Source organism: Callorhinus ursinus, unplaced genomic scaffold (assembly GCF_003265705.2).
Source record: "Callorhinus ursinus isolate GAN/ISIS: 27379988/994484 unplaced genomic scaffold, GSC_fseal_2.0 scaffold12, whole genome shotgun sequence".
NCBI classification, from domain to species: domain Eukaryota; kingdom Metazoa; phylum Chordata; class Mammalia; order Carnivora; family Otariidae; genus Callorhinus; species Callorhinus ursinus.
Window position 1 is genome coordinate 67,739,951 of NW_027397074.1, and position 20,326 is coordinate 67,760,276.

Sequence of the window (20,326 nt, forward strand, 5' to 3'; positions counted from 1 at the left end):
GGCGGCGGCGGCGGCGACCGCGACCGCAGCCCCCGCTGGCGCGCAACCGCCCGCCGCCGCCCGCCGCAGCCGGGCCCCCGGCGCGCCGCCGGCTCAGGCTTTGTGCGGAGGCAGCGAGTTCCGGGCTTTGGCTCGCGGTGCCTTCAGTGGCTGCAACGCCCGCGGACTGCTGCAGCGGCCCGAGCGCTGGCGGCGGTGGCGTGAGCAGCGGGGGTCGCGGCTGCGGGGAACGCTCCGGAGCCCGAGAACATGGTCCGCCCTTGCTAGCGGCAGCGGCGGCGGCAGCAGCGGGGCCCCTGCGCTCGGCGCCCACCGTCTCCTCCTCGCGCCGGGCTCGCGGTGTTGCAGGCAGCAGCCACGCAGACTGCTCTCTCATCCTTTTGTCCTTCAGTCAGAACGTGAATGTACTGCTGACGCATACTGTTCTGGGGAGAAGATTAGCGTGATGCGGTGCTCTTATGTATTAACACCGCTCCCCCTCCGCTGCCTGCCCTCGAGGGGTTAACGCCGGCGCCTTCCAGCGCCGCGCCGCGCCGCGCAGCCCCGAGCTCCGCGCCTCCGTCCGACTCCCTTCCTCCCTCCCTCCCTCCCTTCCCCCTTCCTCCCTCCCTTCCTCCCTCCCTCCCTTCCTTCCTCCCTTCCTCCTTCCTCCTTCCTCTTTCCTCTCTCTCCCCCACCCCCCACCCCCCTCCCCGGCGCTTCCTCCCCGCCCCCTCTCGACGAGGGTAGCGGAGCGGGCGAGCGAGCCGGAGTGAGCGTCAAGTGAAGGGCCGCGCGCAAGTCGCAGGCGTTCGCAGCTATTTTGGTCCTGCCGAGGGAGCCGCCGGGTGGCCGCTGATAGGCTGGAGCGGCGGGGCTGCTGCGGGAGCGACCGGGGCCCGGGCCCCGCCCCGTCCCCGGGCCCCCTCCGGCTCCAAGACGCTGTGGGCTCCGGGGCCGGGAAGCGGGTGGCGTGGCGGGGCTGCTGCAGTTGGCCGGCCTCCCGCCCGGACCGCGTCATCCTCACCCCCACCGACTGTGACGGGGCGCCTGGCCGCACGGCCCGGGCAGCATACTAGAGTTCGGAGCTGCATGGTGGACGCAGGGGCGGCTGGGGCTGCTTGGAGCCCGAAGACGGAGAGCCTGGGCTCCGCGGCCCGCCCCATGCTGCTGCACAGATGTCTCTTCGTCCTGCCCCCTCCCTTGCAAATTTCCTCACTCCTCCTCGGCTTTAACTTTTAAATGATTGTTATCTTACTGAGGGCTGCAGGGAGGGCAAGCGGTGGAAGGAAAGACCAAGTGTGAGGAGCCTGGGCAATGACGACCTGGGACAGCACAGCAGCCGGCAGGAAGGATTGAGGTGAACTCCCAGAAACCACGGGAGAACCTGCTCACTCATGGAGCCTCAGCCACCACTTCTCACTCTTTTAGCAGTCCTGTGTCGCCCTTTCCCCTCCCCAAGCCGGGCGAATGGAGTGGGGTGGGTCTTAAAGCCTTCTGCCCCAGGGCTTCACTGGCTCCCCTTTGTTGCTGAGTCTCCCTGAGAACTAAATAGCAACCTGCTCCCACTTTCTGGGGAAGAGACACCCTGGGGCATTTGACAGACCCGTGAAGGAGAACCGGACTAGGTCAGCCTTTTCCCACCCCCGAAAAAGACTGCCCTTTCCTCTGCCTAGTGGGGGTGGAGCCATCTGTGGCTAAGCCCTGGGAAAGCCCTAGAATATGGCACTGGTTTAGTATTTGCTTCTTTTCAGGGGCTGCCTCCAGACTCTCCTCCCTTGTGCCCCACACCTCCACCTTGGCAAGCTTGCTTGTTAAATAAACCATCACCTGCATGTGGGCTAATGCCGAAGAATGAGGAGGTCATGGATTTTTCAGCTCTCTACATTGTACAACACCCGTATCTCGGGATTGTCTGCTGCCCAGTAACCTGGGCAGGGAATATGCTCTTAAATATGCCGGGGAATTCTTGAATTCCTGGAAACAAGTTCCACTGTAGGCAAGCTAGATTCCCCACTGATTACCAAGACCTTTTGATCATGCATTTGCAGTCAAATAATAACTTTAATAGTTAATATGTTGCCTAAAATTACATAGTAAGTGGCAAAGAGCCAAGATTTGAACCCTGGCATGTAGCGGATGTGTAGAAACTTGGGCATGGAAGTAATTCTCCAGTTTGCTCACATTCGATGAAAATTCAGGTTTCACTTATCCACCTCAAAAGTTATTTACTAGGATGTTTACTGCTGCTCTCCACTATATGGAGAGAGAGAGAGAGAGATTTGTCTGTGTCCTTGTTTAATCTTTGTTTATCCAGTGAAGTAATTGCCACAGTTGCCTCCATTTTACAGGTGGAGGTCCTCAGCTCAGGCAGGCAAATAACACACTCAAGGTCATACATCCACAAAACAATAGAGCCAGCATTTCAACCCAGTCTTCTCACCTTGAGCCCAATATTTTCATCACTAACAAAAGTGTTCATTGTGTCCACACTGCAGAAATTAAATGACAGAAGCAAAGGGGGGGGAGACTGTAAAAAAGTTCAGTGAAGGGTATGTGAGAAATAAACAGAACAGAGGATGGGAGAGGAGGGGCTGAGAAAATACATCCTTCAACTTGTTTTACTCCCAATGACTAATCAAAAGAAAGAATGAGAGAAGTGGAGGTGAGTCAAACCCTGATACTAGGCTTCCTCTGGGCTCTTTAGTGGCTCCTTTTGCTTTCTTAGCTAAGCCCTATCTGCACATCATCAGCTTCAAGCAGGACCCTACCATCTTACAGATCCAGGGAATGTAATCCTATCCTGACAGGGATCTGTGGAGGAGAATCAGAGGCTTACTGGTGAATGGTTCCTCTCCTTGCCACAGCTGGCGTCGAGCTGGCCGAATGTCAGAGGACGCCCCGGCCAGGGTCTGATGGCACTCCGGAGTATGGCTGCCCTTACCTCCTCAGGTAAAAGAGGGGCTCTACGCATTTCCATTTCCTGCCAGTGCAGGCAAACTCAGACCCCATCTGTTCACTCCAGGCACTGCAAATGAAAGGTTATGCCCCCATATTGTGTAGGTGGATGGAAGGGTGGGCTGCCTTGTATCAAACCAGTACTTAGTAATGAGCTTGTCTCCCAGTAAATATTTGTGAGTGATTGATGACCATGAATATGCCCAAGCTTGGTGCAGCCCATGGAGTTCTGGATGAGGCTGCTTTGCCCTCTGTAGGCCATCTGAGCTGAGAGAGCACCACAGAAGCTATAGGCTAGACTGAGGAGGCTGTAGAGCCACGGCGGCACACAGCCTCTCTGAACTGAAAGTGCCACCAAAACCTCTAATCCTGTAACCTGAGGATCATGTAGCCATTAGCCGTTTTGCTTCAGAGCCCCAGGTTCTGACAGCTTCCTTGATTTGGAGTGGTGCGAAGAGAAGAGGAAGGCTTAAACTTTAAGAGGAAGAGAAGGACGAAACGCTGAGTTGAGACTGTTGTCACTTGTGGTTTCGCACAGAGACTGCTGTGATAAAGCCAGAGAGAACTGAAGAAGCCAGCCGGTGATTAGTCAAGGCTTTTGTCAGCAACTTGGTACCTGCCTTAAAGTTGGGATACCTGAGTTCTACTCTCCTTTCTGCCACTGGCTAGACACTGTTACAGATCTTAAAACAGCTCCAAACATTGGTTTCTTCATCTGAAGGAAATAGACTAGAATATTCCCACCAGCTCTCCTAGTCCCTGATTCCCACCTCTTCTCAGATACATAGCTCTGTGAACGAGATTGATCCATTGGGATGGTAGCCAAGACTTGGAAATGAGCCACACAGTTGAAGAGAGTGCTTCCTTTAGTTTAATCTAGAGATCCACAGTGCCAGAGCAGAGTAGATCACACTTTGTTTTCCCAGCTACTAAAAGGGCTGATAGATCCCAGAATGTTAAAGGTATCTTGGAGATCATCTGGACTCAACCTCTCATTAATGTCATTAATGAAGTTCAGAGAAGCATACTGATTTGCCTAAAGCCACATGATTGACTCACATCAGAGTCTGTCATTTCTGAGCTCCGTCCCTCAATCAGGATGATAACGTATTTGCATTTAAGCCTGGGGCTTGAAGATATTTCCAAATGCTTATCTTCTGTGGTCTTATATGCAGGTGCTATCATTATACTTTGTTGGATTGGGATCAAGATGGGTCTTCGATAGAACCAGTCTGTCATTCTGAGTGACTTTGGAATCCTAATAAGAAGTGAAAGAAATGGTCACCCAGGGAACTGACTCTTAAGGAGACCCAGGACTGCCTCACTCAGCCAGGTTAATTGGGCTCATGGTAAAGCCCAGAGCTAGACTACTCCCCACCCTGACATGCGTCCCTGAGCCATTATCCTGAGCAGCCACTAGATGTCCATAATGCCTCATAGGGATTGCCAGGAGTGAGCAATCTTCGGCAGGGTACTATCTTGGCCTCCAGTAGGCTTTTGGGTCCCTTATGATAGGTCCATCGGTAGAAGATTACATATGCTCTGAACCTGTAGTTCCTGTTCTCAGTACCGTTGGGCTGCCAAACCCTACTCAGGCACCTTTTCCATTTTTATACTTTTTTTTCTTCCATTTGAGCAAAGAACAAAACAAGAGCAAAGGAAGAAAAGGGTTTTTGGAAAACAGGAAGAAAGGAAAAGAAAGAAATTCTATGGAAATTATCCTCCACAAATGAAGGAAAGACACCAGGTGATTGGTGAATAAGCAACAAGAGAAGAGTATAAGAAACCGTCTGTATGGAAATAGTCACCTCTTACCCAAGGCAATGAACACATTGTGTGTGCTTGACTCCTCCTGAGTTAGCATTTCTCACTCTCACCCATGTATGCAAATCCCCCTGCAGGGTAACACGTCATGAAGTCTTTAATGGGTAAAGTCGCCATTGCAAAATGATCATAAGGTTCTTTTTCTTGGCTGTGATCCTTTAGTGAAGCCGTGGCTGTGCCATTACTGCACATGGTCATAAAGGAAATACCTTGAGTCCTTGAGCCCAGTGAGTCAAGGTGACACCGCTGTTCAAGAAGTACCCACTCTTCCATGTGCCCTCAGCATCCACTGTTCTTTTCCCCCCCAAGAACTCTGTTCTTCAAGGAAGTCAGAAGGAAGTGGACAAAAAAAACACTTTCTCTGCAGGTCCCATCCAGAGCAATTTGCAAAAACCTCAGCGAAGAAGAGACAAGATGCTTAATAAGAATGGCAGAAAGAACTCTAGAATGGCAGGGCCTTTCCCTCTCCTGAGGCTAGTTTCCTGGGGCTTATGGTTTCTTTGCGGGCTGCCAGGCCTGAGTGAAGGGAGAAACCTCCCAGCGCCCCACATGGCCTCCTCTTTTGGAATAGTCGGTTTGGTGCTCATTTTAGCCACAACCTCCTGAGTGTTCAAACACACCAGAGGTCCAGCCAGAAGCCTTAGAAATGTTCACCTCTGCGGGTGCACTGGCCCACTACAGGCTCTTGTGTTCTAGCTTTCTCTTTAATTCCCTTTGTACAGCAGTAACAGTAATGATGTGAACAGCAGTTCTTACTTGGGAGTTCTTACACATGTAATCCTCACCAGTTTCGTGCAGTGGGTACCATTAGACTCCCCATTCTGCAGATGAATTTAAGCAGCTTTCTCAGGGTTGCGGAACTAGTAAGTGACTGTAGTAGTTTCTTGAGGCTGTCATAACAAATTACCACATATTTGGTGTTTTAAAACATCAGAAAGTTATTCTCTCACAGTTCTGGAGGCTAAAATTGCAAAATCTGGCAAGGCCCTGCTCCCTCCAAGGGCCCTAGGGGAGAATCTGTTCCTTGCCTCTTCCAGCTTCTGGTGACTGTCGCATTCCTTGACTTGTGGCTGCATCGCTTCGATCTCTGCCTGTGTGGTCCTTTTGACTCTCCTCTCTCTCTCTGCTTTGTGACTTACGAGGACACTTATCATTAGATTTAGAGCTGACCTGGGTAATCCAAGATGATCTCATCACAGGATCCTTAATTATATCCGCAAAGACCCTTTTTCCAAATAGGGTAATAGAGATCTGGGGATTACGATGTGGACATATCTTTCTGGGGGCTCATCCAGCTTATTACAGTGACAGAGCCAGGTTTCGATCTCAAATCTGTCTAGTGCCCACATTCCAACCACTGTGAGGTACCACTTAAGAGGCAGAGGAAGGGAAGGGTACATCTGACAGCCATGGTGTGGCTCCCCCACATACCTGTGCTTGAGGAGTAGAGGAGCGCCCCATCAGCTGGACAGCCCCCGGGAAGGGAGGGAGTCCCTCAGTCAGCTCAACAGTTAGGACAGAGCACCTGAGCCAAGTGAAGGGGGCAGGCTGGCTAGACAAACTTAAGGAGTCTGTGTCCTCTTTTCTTTATGCTTCTCGTGATTCCTTGTTTGGTAATTTGCTCACTCTTTCTTTACCTGGCCTCTAGATTTTATCCCAAAGATCTTAGAACATTTAAGCATTTACCAGTCATACTAGAAGTACCTTTTGACATTCCTACAAAATCTGGCTCAAGTATAACTGTCTCACATAAATGTTGAGCTTCCTGCTCATTGAAGATTAAGAGAAGCCTTAAGATCAGAGTCCAGCGGATACAGATGTGGGACTGGGAATTATGCATAGAATAGCTTTTCAAGTATCACCACCATAAATGTGATCCTTAGGCAGGGGTCCATGCCTTGCAATGAACCTTTTCACAGACAGATTTGCTGAGTGCGTATAAATGTGCTCATATTTTGGTTGGGAGAAACCCAAACAAGTTTTTCCCCCAAACTGGCTCCTACAAGATAGTTTGGAGCTTGAGGGGAATAGGCAGATGTATGTGCGCTTGTGCGTGTGTTAGTGGGCATTACAGTGGTGGTTATGAGAGTATTCTGGAGTTAGAGGCCTGGGTTCAAATCCTGCCTCTGCTTCTTGCATACTGCATATGGCTCAAATTCTTCATGTATGACGTGGGATTAATAACTGTAATTACTTTGTGGTATTATTGGGCCAGAAGGAAGTCAGGGAAAACACGGTCCATCTTAGAAGATTGTGACCACAGCAGCTATTATTTCCTCATGTGGAAATTAGCATAGAAACGAAGTAATTTATCCAAAATTAATTATTGAGATAACCCCTTTTTTTTCCTCTCCGCCACCCCCCCCCAGACTTTTGTGTTCTTGGTAGCATACCTAATTTAGACCTTTTGATTCTACATTAACGATAAGAAGGTGGTTTCTGTTGTTCTTACCAGTTAATTTTTTTTAAGATAATTTTTTGACTTACAGGTCAAAAAGAGTGCTGATATACCCTCCACCCAGCTTCCCCTAATATAAACATCTTAGATGACCACAGAACATCTCTTCAAAACTAAGAAATCTACCTATTAAAGGCATCGCTTTTTACTCTTGCCCTCTACAGTGTATTCTCCACAGCTGCCAAAGTGATCTTTGTGACATTCTGTCAGATTGTTAATGATTTGCTTAAAATGCCCCCATGTCTTCCCTTCGTAATTGAAATGATAACCAAACTGCTTACCATGGACCATAGGCCCTAAGCCATCAGTGCCTTGCCTGCACCTCAATCCTCAAATTTTTATCATCTTCCTCATTTCGTACACTTCAGCTGTGCTGCTCTTCTTTCTTCTCTTAAAATACTCTAAGCCTATTCTCCCCATTAGGGCCTTTCCTCTGTCCTCTACCTGGAATGTTTTTCCCCTACTCTTCAGGTGGTTGGCTTCTTCCGGAGCAGGTCTCTTCAGAGAGACTTTCCATGACTACCTTGTCTAAAATAGTCCCACCACTCACAGTCATGTTACATTATGGGTTTTATTTTCTTGTTTGATTTACCATTATCTGAAATGATCCTGCTTATGTGTTTGTTCGCTTATTTGTTACACATCCCCATGAAAGCAGAGGCCCTTCCCATCTTGTGTCCAATACCTCGATCATAGTAGTGAATTATTTCAGAGGAAAGAGAAATATTCTCTGGCCATGTGAATAAGTTCAGGCCTCTCTAGTCGTATATCAATAGCCCAAGCCCTGCTCTATAAATCTTTGAAAAGACAGGTGAAGAATCACCAGGGTTTGGTTTGGTTTTGTTTTATGTTGGGAAAATTAGGGAGGATCCTAGTGACCTTAAGGTTTCTCCAGTCCTCAGTTTTTAGAATTCCTAGCCCCTTGCTGACAGATTCATGAGAGAGTTACGTGGAGTTACAGAGGCTCACAGGTTCTTGGCAGTTGTGCTGTGTGAGGCCTGAGCAGAAGAGTGAGGTTAGGTGCACAGATATGCTTAACTGTGCTCAGGTACGCATGTGCCTGTCATTTTCAAATTTGCTAAAGTGCATTTTCTCCAAAGGGAATGGGGGCTGTTGAGCCTGAAATAGGGAACACCAGGACAGTAAGATCAAATGCTTTGAAAGGGGCTGTGCCAACGCTTTTTGCTAATTAAAGAATGTTAGGACAATCACCGCTAGCAGCAGTAAAGGGCGCCCCATTACCTCTCTTTATGGAGAGCTGGGTAAATTTAAAGGCAGCTATAAATATCCCACTGAGTGCCTGTGCTATAGCACAGTCAGTGGGCATCCAGCTGGGCAGTGAGAGGAGCCCAGAGCTTCTGTCCAGGGTCCTCATCTCTATTAGCTGTCAGTCCTCAAATTCTGCATGACTAAAGAACAAACAATTCCATCAACAGACTCTTAATTTAAAACACTCAGGCAGAGAGGAGGCAAAAAACAGCTGTGTGGTGAGCCTGACTAGGAGCCCAGGCCACCTGGGTCCCTTTCCAGCTTTGTCATTGATTTCCTTCCCTTTTGTCTTGAGGGAACATGTTTCTTCATGTTGTGACTCCATTTTCCCCAACTATGGGTGTGTCACAGAATTTTTTTTTATGGTCCCATGGCTTTGAGCTAGTCTCCTAGGAATATTCTAGGGCCCCTTACGGAGCAGCTGACTGCTCCAGGGGAAAACTTAGTTTAGAAAGTGTGAACAAGATAAAAACATACTTTTTAAACCACCCTGGGGAATTTCTGACTGAATTTAAGAAGTATGCTCAGGTTAGAACTTTTGCTGTTTTAATCGGTTGAGTTTGGCTTGAAACCTGTTGTGTCCTTTCCTGCATTTTCTTCTTGAATCTCTTGTGTGGTCTCCAAGCCACTCTCATCCCCTCAGTTTATATGGCACTGCCTCCTCTCTGCCAGCCTTCTTGCTCTGCTCTTCGGTTTCTTTGTGGAAGCTACCTCACACAACCTGTTAATTGTTTTCAGTTTCATCCTGCCAGCTTCAGCTATAGCTAGAGTTTTCCTAGTTCCAGTTGGTGTGGCGTTATTAGTTCTTCATCCAGTACTGGCCTAGTAATGTGGGTTCATTTGATCCTATCTAAGGAGCTTCAGAGGTAGAATTGGAGGGACCCTAACGGAAATGTGGGCTTGAATTTTGTCTGTTAGTTGCTATTGTGACCGTCCTCACCGTGCCCCCCCCCCCACATCCTTGAACAGAGGAACAGGCTCTTTACCCTTAGAAGTGAAGAGGAGTGTAGTGTTGGGAACACCAGGAGACCAGCCTAGAGCTCACACCACTGGCTTCCCCATGAGTCATCAAAGGACTGATGGGTAGGTTGGCTGACACCCAGGTTCCTGGATGCTGCATTCCTTTCTCATTGTGATGTGAGCCTCTTCAGGAGTTATATCTACCCAGCCTCCAGCCTGTTCTTGATCCATGTTTTTAAATGGAGTTCTATCTGTAAATGCTTCCAGTGGGAATCAACTTTATATCTAGAGGAATTTGGGGTGGATGAACATGAAATAAAGAAGCTAGTACCCTCCACTCCTCTAGCAAATTTAGAGAGAATTCCTCAGTTGGTTGGTCAGTTGGTCTGCTCATATTTATATTCTCTCTCTTTCACTTATTGTCTCTCACACACAGTCAAATTTGGCCCTGATAGGTAGATTTGTTTGTTTATACACAAGGGTAACATGACTACCTTGAAACTTATACTGCTTTACCTCAGAATACCACCCCCTGGCTGTGAATCCCCCCTTTTTCAGTTTTTGCCTCACTACCAGCCAGGAATGCTAAGCAGTATGCTCTCTGGAACCTGTCATGTTGGTTTACTTTAAACTACTTCTGTGAAGGACAGCAGGCTGAAACGGCTTTGCTTCTGATGAGGGGTGCTAAAGCCCCAACTTTTGTGGGGCAGCCAACTGGGGATCTGGAAGCCTCCTGTCATGATATCTGGACACTGGCAGCCTGGCTGGGAGGAGCCCTCATTCTGTATCACTTTCTTGGTGACTAGGGCCAGTTTGTGTGGCAGCCCAGTGAGGCTGCTTGATTTGTATTCGGTGCATGAACCATGCGGGGGAGGAGGAGTCTGTTAGGAGCCCTGCCAGCCAATAACTCTGAAAGGATTCTTTGTGTAAGTGAGCAGTCTCTGGGCTAGAGAAGGATGGACGGCCTGCCCTACCCTCCCCCCACCTGGCCCCTCTGGCCTGGCAACTTGGTGGTGCTTTGGAGCTGGCACCACACCCTCGGGATCCCTCTCCAAGAGGAGGCCATCTTGGGGCTCCAGGTGCATGGAGCAACTTTAGTGTCGTCCCTCCTGCCGTGGCTTCTGGCAGTCTGCCTCCGAATGCCAGTCCATGGGATCTATTTAAGGCCACATGTGTGCACATGAGACAGTAAGTGAAAGAGAGATGTATATGAAAAGACCAACCAACCAACAAATTGGGGACATTCTCATTCTCTCTGGAAACCTCAGCTAGAAGGATATAGACTGTGTCCAACACTGCTTGACTGGTCCACCCTTCTCTCAGCCAGCAGGACCCTCTGTTGGCCTGAGCCTCTTCAATTTCCTAACCAGTTAAAGCGGTCTTTTGCTCCTATATCTGCAGAGGGACGGGAATAAGACCCTGTGCTCCTGTGTATCTGGCAGCTGCAGGGGAAAATTCTTTTTCAACTTGAGACCAAGAGGAGCCCCCATCTCTGATAGGCCAGGCCCGTCTCTGGCCTTCAGCACCACCATCAACAACCTTAGCCCACTTTCAATGCCGCTTAAGGCGTTGGCTCCGCGCCAGCTTCTGTCTCCACCTGAGTCTGTCCCTTTAAGAATGTTATTTGTTATTAATGAGTTTTCTAAACACATAACCTTGACTCACTTGCTTAGGTGAACAAGCCCATTCTCATTAAATAACTGTTTTCTAGGAAGAAGAATTAAGTAGGTATTGAATTTTTCTAAGGCCTCACATGTGAGCTAGAGCACAATAGCACTGGCAAGCGAGGCAGGGGACGGGGGTGTCTTAGTCTCTGACCCCCTAAACATCTCCATGTTAAGCTGCATCTTTGATGGAGAAGCCAAGAGACTAGCTGAATTTTGTCTCAAGTGGCCCATATCAGATGTGACTGCGCTTCTCCCTTATCCCCTCATTTCAGTGCTGCTGGGTTTCTCTGTCGGTGGCTCCTTTGCCAGGGCTACAACCCCCTTTGTATCTCATTTGCCCTAATTATCTTGAATATTTTGATCAAGGGCCTGATGTCCAACTCTTCAGACAAAAATATCAAAAAATATCATTGCTCAAGTTTTAGTTTATCCTAAATAATGTACTAAACACTGCAACACTTTGTAAAGAGCGTCCATTAAGTAGGAGAGTGTAACCAGACAAATATTTTGTTGTTGTTAGAAACCTCTAGGGAGGGCTGTGGGCCTGAGGGAGGCCGTATGTGGGGCCAAGAAGCTAGCAGAGTAGGGTGTCCTGCACTGACCTGTACGTAGCTTCTCCCGAGGAACATTATTTGGTCCCCAAAAGGAGCAGACATTGCCCCAGTCAGAGGGACTCACCCACAGACTCAGTACCATCATATCTGGATACTCAGAGGAGAAGAAAACCCAGGGGAAATGTTCCATTCAGCTGAAGGAACAGTTCTCCCGGATCCAGCTCCCATGTCCAGTGCTCTGCTGCCACACTTGAGCCAGTGGGCAGCCCCCATGGTTTGCGTGTTAGTCACTTCTCTGCTCAGTGCAGTCGAGGAGCTTTGCCACCCTGACGTGTAGCACAGAAAGATTTATTCAGGCCCCATCCACAAAGGGACTGGGAGGCTTCTGAAGAAATAGGGTTTGTGGACAAATGCAGCCCTGCCTCTCTCATAGAGATCTTTGTCTTCACCTCCATCCCCCACCCCCCACCCCGAGCAGGTCAGGTGAGCAGAAATTCTGAAACCAGTGACATGAAAGCTGGTGACCAAGGAATTTTCTGCATGGGCCCCGTGTATAGGCAACATGCTTCTTTTTTAAAAATTCTTCCTTCCTTGCTCTCACCTTGCTGAAGTCACTCATTGTTTTTGCCCAAAAGAAGATAATAAAAGCATTTAGAATAAAGAGAGAGGCTTGTCTTCCCTTTCTCCTCCCTTCCCCCACCTTTTATTCCTACTCTTACTCCTATTCCCCAAACTTAAGTTTAAGAGAACCCTCAGGAAGGGATGGCTTTACTCTCCTCCTCAGCCTTTTCCCATTCAGTCCTTTCTTGTTCCACGTGGTTCATGTGGAGTAGAAGGAATGTGCCTGTTGCTGGATTGATGAGTCTCATTCAGTCATTGTGTACGTTTGTCTCTGTGGCCTGCTAATGCCATTTGAGTTTCCAAAATCCTTATTTTGCAAATCCACTTGTGTCCTGGGTTTAGCTCCCGATTACAGGATTAGCAGAGATTATAGAGTCCGTCTGATGCCTTCTCCAAGCTTTCTATCAGATTTATGGCTATGAATTGAGGAATTGGTGCAATGATAAAATGGAAACTGGAAGGAGATAGGGGCTGCTGGGGGCAGGGGAAAGAGAAAGAATCTCTTGTAAAGAACTGGGGTGGTATACGCCCTGATACTTGGATCAGAACCATTTAAGAACCTGGAAACCTAGACTTTCTGACTGTCCGTTCACAGCTATGCTGGACCACCTGTGCCCTTTTTCCTAGACGGACTTCATGAACCCTGACTCTTCTTTCTGTCCACCCAGGTCGTTGCACCGAGTAAAGCTCTAAGCTGCTGCTCTGGGTGGCATCCTTTACTAAGAGCTCTCCCTCCTGTCATCAGCAGTCCCTGTGGCCTCCATCTTGTCAGTTCCCATTAGACAGTTCTCCTGTTCTACACTGAGGAGCCCGAGAGGCTGACAAAAGACTGAGATGGGCTTGGGATACAGAGCAATCCCTATGCCTCAGAAATACTAGGGGATCCGGCTACTTAGTTGTGTTGTGGAGGTTGTGAAAAGACCTGCAACCATGGGAAAGGTTCATGGTGTTTAGGCTATAGATGGTTTATGCTGCAAGTAATAGAACATCCGAGCAGTAAATTTTATGATCTTATGTAAAAAGTCAGTCCCAAAGTAGGGGAGCTCCAGGATGAGTTGGTTTAACTGAGATGTGGCCCCAGATTAGAACAGACACCTTGATTCTTTCCATCTTTTCTGTTATGCCATTCTCTCAGCATGACTACGAATGTCTTTCTTGGCTACAGAATGGTTGCCATAGCTCCAGGCATTGCATGCTCACACACCAATCTCCAAAGGCAGGCAAAACACAGTTTCTTATTTTATGCCTTCTCTTTTTAAAAGCAAAAATATCCTTCCCCACATGCCTTTCACATGACTTCTTATATCTTATTATCCAGATTTGGATAACACTTCTAAACCAATATGTGGGACCAGCAAAGGCTGTTCTCTCCTCCTCCACCCAAATGATTAGCTGAGACTAGGTATTCATAAGGTCCATGAATTGGGATGGGGAAAAAAATTACATCTTTATTATTAAATGCTAACTCAAATGTAGCATTTCCTTTGAATGGGAATGTAAGCAACAAATCAGTAAAACTAGTTATATCTATGACTTTTTCACTGAAAGAAATATTTTCCTATCATATTATAATAATAGTAGCAGGAATTCCACAGTACTGTTTACTCCTATCACTGCCTTGAAATTACAATTCTTAGACTTTCTGTTTGATCTTGTTATTTAGTGTGTTAATAAAGAAGCACATATATTTACTATATCCTGATTTTGATGGCTTCTAAAAAATACTTTAATAACTTTTGGCATAATTGGCTTCCTTTGCAATCCTGTACATTTTAACGTACATTCAGAAATATTATTCTATGAAGGGGTCCATAGGTTTCCCTCCCTCACTGCCAGAGATGTCCATGGCACAAAAAAAATAACTTAGACTCATTATTTTCCTGAGTCACATACAGATGTCATAAGGGAAAAATGATCGATCAGCAGGGAGAAGGGGAAATGGCCATTGAGTGGGCAACCAGTGGGGCAGCCCCTAGTATCCCCCTGAATGGCTCCTGCCCTGGTCTTGCTGGCCTGTATCCAGTTGCCAGCAGAATCTCCCAAACTCCAGGTGTTTTTAGAGGACCTGTGTGCTGTTGCCAAATCCAAGCAGCGCCAGACTATTATTTCCCTAATACTTTAAATCTCTATGTTCTTTCTGAAATTAGTAATTTTAAAGGAATCTTCTTTAATTGGAAATGTATCACTTGCTGTACATGAGAGGAAACCTGGAACATAAATACAGAGAACACGGAACAGTGGTACTGACTTCTGGCTAGAGCCTGTTTGCTTGCCTGCAAGGCTCTGAGCCTGAGGGGTGCCCTCTTTTTGTTAAAGGCAGATTAGCACCAAACCAAGACCTTTCCCCTTAACTTCATCAGAAGAGTTGAAAAATAACTGAGAGGGGGATAAGTGTGGTTATTGTGTTATGCCCCATCACTGCCCCCCAAAAAAACAAAATAGTTCAGTTCCCTGGGGAAAGCAGGTTTATGGTAGACCTCTCATCGTATGGCCCAGTGACCCCCACCAACAAAGGAAATAGGGTTAGTCTCACTCACGTTTCTGAACCTGTGTCATCTCTTAAAGATAAATGCTTTCTAAGAGCTCACAAACCACATCTCAACAACTGGTTCTGGGATTTGGTCCAGGACAGACTTTAAGCTTTCTTACCTGTGTTTTGTGAATTCACCGTTTTTCCTTTGCTCTGCTCTGATCTTTTTTCCCCTTTTTAAAGGTCAGCCTAGCATTTGCCTGTTCCCCTGCTAACAGCATCTCTCCTCTGTGATCCCTGAAAGTGTTCCAACTGTAATCCAGCAACTTTCAGTGAAGTGATTAGGCTTGCTGTTACACAATGGGACTTTAAGGGAGAAAGCATTGGTCTTGGAACCCCATGGCAGAAGAAGCACCTCCTCTCTTGGTACAGCCCCGAAGCTCAAAGAGAGGCAAACTAGATGAGCAAAGGCTCCAAAAATCAGACTGCTGCCCCAGAGTTCTAGGTCCTGGTCCAGGCAGGCGAGGCCTCTGCCGGAGAGGGGATGAAACGGAGCCTGTAGCTTGAAGGTACAGAGCCAAGGGTTGGAATCTGATTGTTTGAGAGCTTAGAAGGAAGGTCACATCTAATCTCTTCCCAGGAAGAAACACCAACTCAGAGAAGTTAAGTGGCTTACCTGAAAGTCAGCCTGGCAGAAAGTAGTGGCAGAGCCAAGATTGGGACCCAAGGGTGCTTTTCACTCATTATCTGAAGTCTCGTGCCCTTCAGCCCAGGGTTAAAGTTGGTCTGGGGTCACGGGCCCACCTTCCTCCCCTTCCTCAGCTCCTCTTCCCCTCTCTTCCCTTGTCACTGTGTCACCCCTCTGTCCTCACTTTCTCCACCAAGCTCCTGAGGACAGAGCAGGACTCCGGAGCCCTCTCCTCTCGTTTCCAGAGCTTCCCTATGACAGGGGAGACGAGAAGGAAGGCCCAGAAGGGTGCAGGAGGGAGCATTTCTTCTCTGCTCTCCTGCCTCCTCCCATAAAGGTTCTAGCTGCCAAGTGTGGTGGGTTCTGAGGTCTACATTTCTCTTCTTTCCTGTTCTTTTCTGGACCTCAGAGAACACAGGAGGTAGAAGCCCTTGGTTGGGGGGGGATGAGCTCACAGCTGTAATTTCCAGGCCCTGAGTTAGAGCTGCCAGTGATTTTTTTCTTTTTTTTTTTAATTTAGGAAACCCTGTTGAAAAAGACAGGCTGACACTCGCTGACTATACTTCTGCAGAATTTCTCCTGGAGCTGTTAGTCGTGTGCATGTTTACACGTTGAGTGTGTCTTGTGGGCATGTTCGAATGTGAGTGTGTTCTACCATCCCCCGAGCAGGCCTCATGCATAACGCCTCAACTGAGACGCTTTTCTTAATGGTTTGAAACACAAATGTTATTGTCTTTGAGCTAAGTGGTTCAATTAGCGCTGATTGGAAAGAGTGGGATGAACTGGGGGAAACATGCAGTGTGTTTTAACAGCCTCGGGAAGGAACAGAGGGGAAGGAGGGAGGGAAGGTGTTGCCGCTGAAAACCGCTTCAAGGGGTGGCCTGATCCCCTGCATGGCTTCAGGGGAGAGCTGCCAGGACCGATTTTTGTTTTGGGGGCAAGAGAGCAGAAAGCTATTAGAAGTGATAGTGTCAGGTTCTCAGGCGATGCGGAGTGTATGTGTACCGCCGCTGCTGCTGGAAGAGATCTTCCGTTCTCCACCTAAACTATTCATCACTCCACCACAAGCCGCCTCCATCCCACCGGCTGAGGGCTGCGCACTTGCCCTTCATGGGTAATCCTTTCTCTGGTTTGCAGAACCTCCTTCCAGCTGTTTGCATGGGTGTCTGTCTTTTGGTCTCCCAGAGAACCCATTTGGGGAAGCTGAGCAGGCTTGCATAGCCTTTCGGAGCCTAGAAGCAACCTCAGAGATCTTGGCCTTATAGTCATTCCAGGGAGTAGATATGGGGCCTGAACCTTCACCTTTAAGGATCTGCTCCCTCTCCAGTCTTTTTTTGCTACCACAAGAGGAGCAAATCCAGCCATCATTTCAACCCCTAGAATTGATCATTCTTCCCTTCCATCCAGGTCTTTTACATAAAGTACAGTGGAGGGCTCGGTGATTGATCTGTTGTTCTGTCATGACCCCCAGAAGGTGTCCTCTTTCCACTCTGGGTAAAAGAACAAGGCCTGGCTGCCCTCTGCTTTTGTCCCCCAGCCCTCACTTGTTTTCCTGAGCTGCCCCTGTTCCGTTCTTCCAGGGCCTCCCGAGGAGGACAGCTTTCTTGTTAGGTGCCACCCTGACACAGGGCCCAGCACTTCCCCCCTGCCTTCTCTGTCCTCATGGACCCACTGTGGTTCTAACCACCCACCACCTCTCCACTTACAGATGAGATCAGAAGACTTGAGGAGCTTTGAGTGTAATGACATGTCTATGCGGCAGGATGGCATGATGCTTAGCACTGGGGACTTAGGAACTGGACCCGCTTTTCAGTTCCTGCACTGCCACTCACTGTCTCTGTGGCCTTAGACCTAAGGCCCTGAACCTCTTTAACCTTCAGGTTCCTCCTTGTGAAATGGGGCTATTATTAGTAAGTATGATTATGGGAGGAAAGTCCCCAAAGAGCCCAAGGTGTAGGAAGGGAGAGAATGGTGAGTTGGGGGAGCAGCGGGTCTGTGGTGGGGATGTGAACAGGAAAGGTCTCCCAGAGAGCACTGCGTTCTATAGCAAGAACTAAGCTCAGGGACACGCTCTGCCCCAGGAGGATGGCCTCAGGTCCATATGATTGGTCCCATCCACTTTTCATGAAGAGGCTGAGCCAGGAGCTGGTGCGTGCGTGCGTGCATATAAGAGGAGTTAACAGAAGGAGATGTTTACCCAGTTCACCCTCTTCTTTCTCTCCTTTTTCTTTTTGGCATGTGGAAAATTCTTGTTTGGATACCCCTATGGGGATAAAGAATTTCTGCAAAAACCACTGTTTTCTGGTGATCTTACCTCCATTTTTATGTCATTTATAGACAGATTAAGTCAGTGTGACCCACCAGGTCCTGAAGAGTCTCCACACCTGATCATTCCCCTGCTGGCCCCCTTCCCAAACAACCCACCCTTACAGCCTACGCTCTCACACCAAGGAAAGAAAGCTTCTGTAAGTTTTGCCTTCACTGCCTTGAGCAATTCAGTTACTGTGCCGTATCAGGGAGATCACTGGTGTCCAACCATCCACACAGAAGACCTTACTACTATGTAAAATCTGGGGAGTTGGACCACTAGCAAGTCCCACATGCCCTTGGGATGTCCAGGGGCTTTGCCATCAGAGCAGTCTATGAAGAAAGCTCACTTTGGCCTCAGGTTCCTAGCTGATTTTCTTTTGTTTTGTTTTTGGTCCTCCCTCACACCATTTTCTTCCCCTGGTCTTTGGGCCCAAATCCCTCTTCCATTTATCACGTCGCCCACAAATCCATTTTCTGTGCTGCTGCCAAGATCCTTCTCTGCATTCCCACAGCCATCTACCTGTGACCCAGCCAGCCTTCCCCAGAGAGTTTCTATAATTACTTGAGAGAACCATTGTTCCAAGGAGATAGGCAGAGCTTCCGAGATGAGGGGCTCTGGGAGAGGACAGAGCCAAGTCAGCCCTCCTGGGCAGAGGAAGAACGTCATTTCCTAGATATTTCTAAGCTCTTTTCTGCCTGGTCTCCATTTTTAACATAGACTCTTACCCCCATATCCATCTGTGAGTTCATGTAAATGGCAGTAGCCTTACTTTTCTGGAAGCCTTCAGTCCAGTAAATATGAAGGAGAAAGGGTCTGAGTTTCCGGAGGGTAGAATGCAGACCCCACCCTTCTGTGGTTCTACCCTGCCTCAGGAGCTTCCCACAGGCTTCTACCCTGCCTCAAGAGCTTCCCACAGAAGGGCTTTCCTTCTCGAAAGCACTCACCAAATCCTTACATACTGGCATCTTAGAACCATAGGACAAGTTTAAGTTTCTGCCTCTGGGTCTGTCTGCCCTTTCTACTTGGGCAGAGGTCCAGAAAGCATGCTTATCACATATGAGATGAACAAGACTGTGTTCTGTTAGAACAGAAAATCAAGGTTCAAAATGTCTTATAAGTATGGAGAGAGATGGGCTGCAACTTACAACATGAAATGTAATTTACCAGTTGTGACAAATGCCAAGTCCTGTGTTTAAGTTCAAAAAATCAGTTACATAATTACAAGATGAAGGTGACCTAGCTTGATGGCAGTTCATTTGAAAATTACCCCGGGGTTTTTTTTGTTTTGGTTTGGTTTGGTTTTTTTGTTTTTAGATTTTATTTATTTATTGTACAGAGAAAGAGAGAGCGAGAGCAGGAACACAATTAGGGGGAGTGGGAGAGGGAGAAGCAGGCTTCCCGCTGAGCAGGGAGCTCCATGCGGGGCTCGATCCCAGGATCCTGGGATCATGACCTGAGCCCAAGGCAGATGCTTAACGACTGAGCCCCCCAGGCGCCCCTCCAGGGGGTTTTGTTTACTACAAAGTGTACTAACAACAGTGTGAAGTGACTGATAAAAATTGCATTAATACAGAAATAGTATAGATCGAAGGAAGCAATTATTCTGCTTTGCTTAAGCAACATCTGGGACATTGTGTTCAGCTCTGAGCTTTGCATGTTTAGAGAGTTCTTAATAGAGAGCATTCCTGGGAAAGGACTGGATGGTACAGTATGTGGGATCCAGGTTCAAGGAGTAATGGAAGATGGAAAGAGGACAGAGTAAACAATAATACGAATGGTCGTTTCACAGAGGGAGGCAGGGAACAGACATTTTTTGTGGACTTGCTATTGCTAAGCATTCTGCTAGTCACTCAAATGAGTCTTTTCTCAATTCTCAAAGCAGTCCTTGGAGCTAAGAGGTATTTGGGTTCAGAGAACTGTATTTCCCAGGTAAATAAGAAAAAGGGATCAAATTTGTTCCAAATTGCTCCATACTACAAAACTTATACGAGCAGGAGGAGGTACAGGTAGGTGGTTTCAACTTGAAAGAGGACTTTTCTAAAGCAGAATGGACTCTTCTTAAAGTAGAGCACTCCCTGGTGTGGAATGTTTTGATAGAAGCTGGTCATCTCCCAGAGGTGTGAGGAGGACATCCATCCGCATTGGGGAAGGAGACCATGATGACCTTTGGTTCGGATGGGGTATTCTGGAATTCCCTCGGGCTTTGCAAGGGCAGCACTGGGCACAGAAGAGCTGCTTGGTGGGGGCGGGGCAAGGCGAGAACGGCCAATGCCCCTTCTGCCCGGGCTCATGGATAGGCCATTTATGCCAACCTTTGCCTAGTGCCCCTGTTTGCTAGTCTCCATACCCCGAACAAGGTCTCTTCCTGGCAGCCTGTCTGTCAGGGCTGGGTCTGGCCCTCCTCCCCTTTCTGACTCCATTGCCACAACTTGTCTTCCCACCCAGGAATGGGCACGTTGACGAGGCTCCATCCGGCCTCCTGTTCCCTGTCTGTGCAGCCTCCTTCACGGCAGCATCCAGCGAGGGGGGGATGGCCATCCTGGCCCCAGACAGAACTGTCTCCCAAG

The 20,326-nt window shown here is 48.1% G+C and overlaps 1 protein-coding gene and 1 long non-coding RNA gene across 2 annotated transcripts in view; both read left to right on the plus strand.

The window, feature by feature from the left end:
• SND1 (staphylococcal nuclease and tudor domain containing 1) overlaps positions 1-20,326 on the plus strand; it is a 409,554-nt gene that overhangs the window by 352,601 nt on the left and 36,627 nt on the right. The gene's annotated exons all lie outside the window — the stretch shown is intronic.
• On the plus strand, positions 740-4,066 carry LOC141373820 (uncharacterized). The gene is made up of 3 exons (XR_012380144.1): positions 740-1,339; positions 2,625-2,644; positions 2,761-4,066. It is a non-coding gene; the product is annotated as an uncharacterized lncRNA (long non-coding RNA).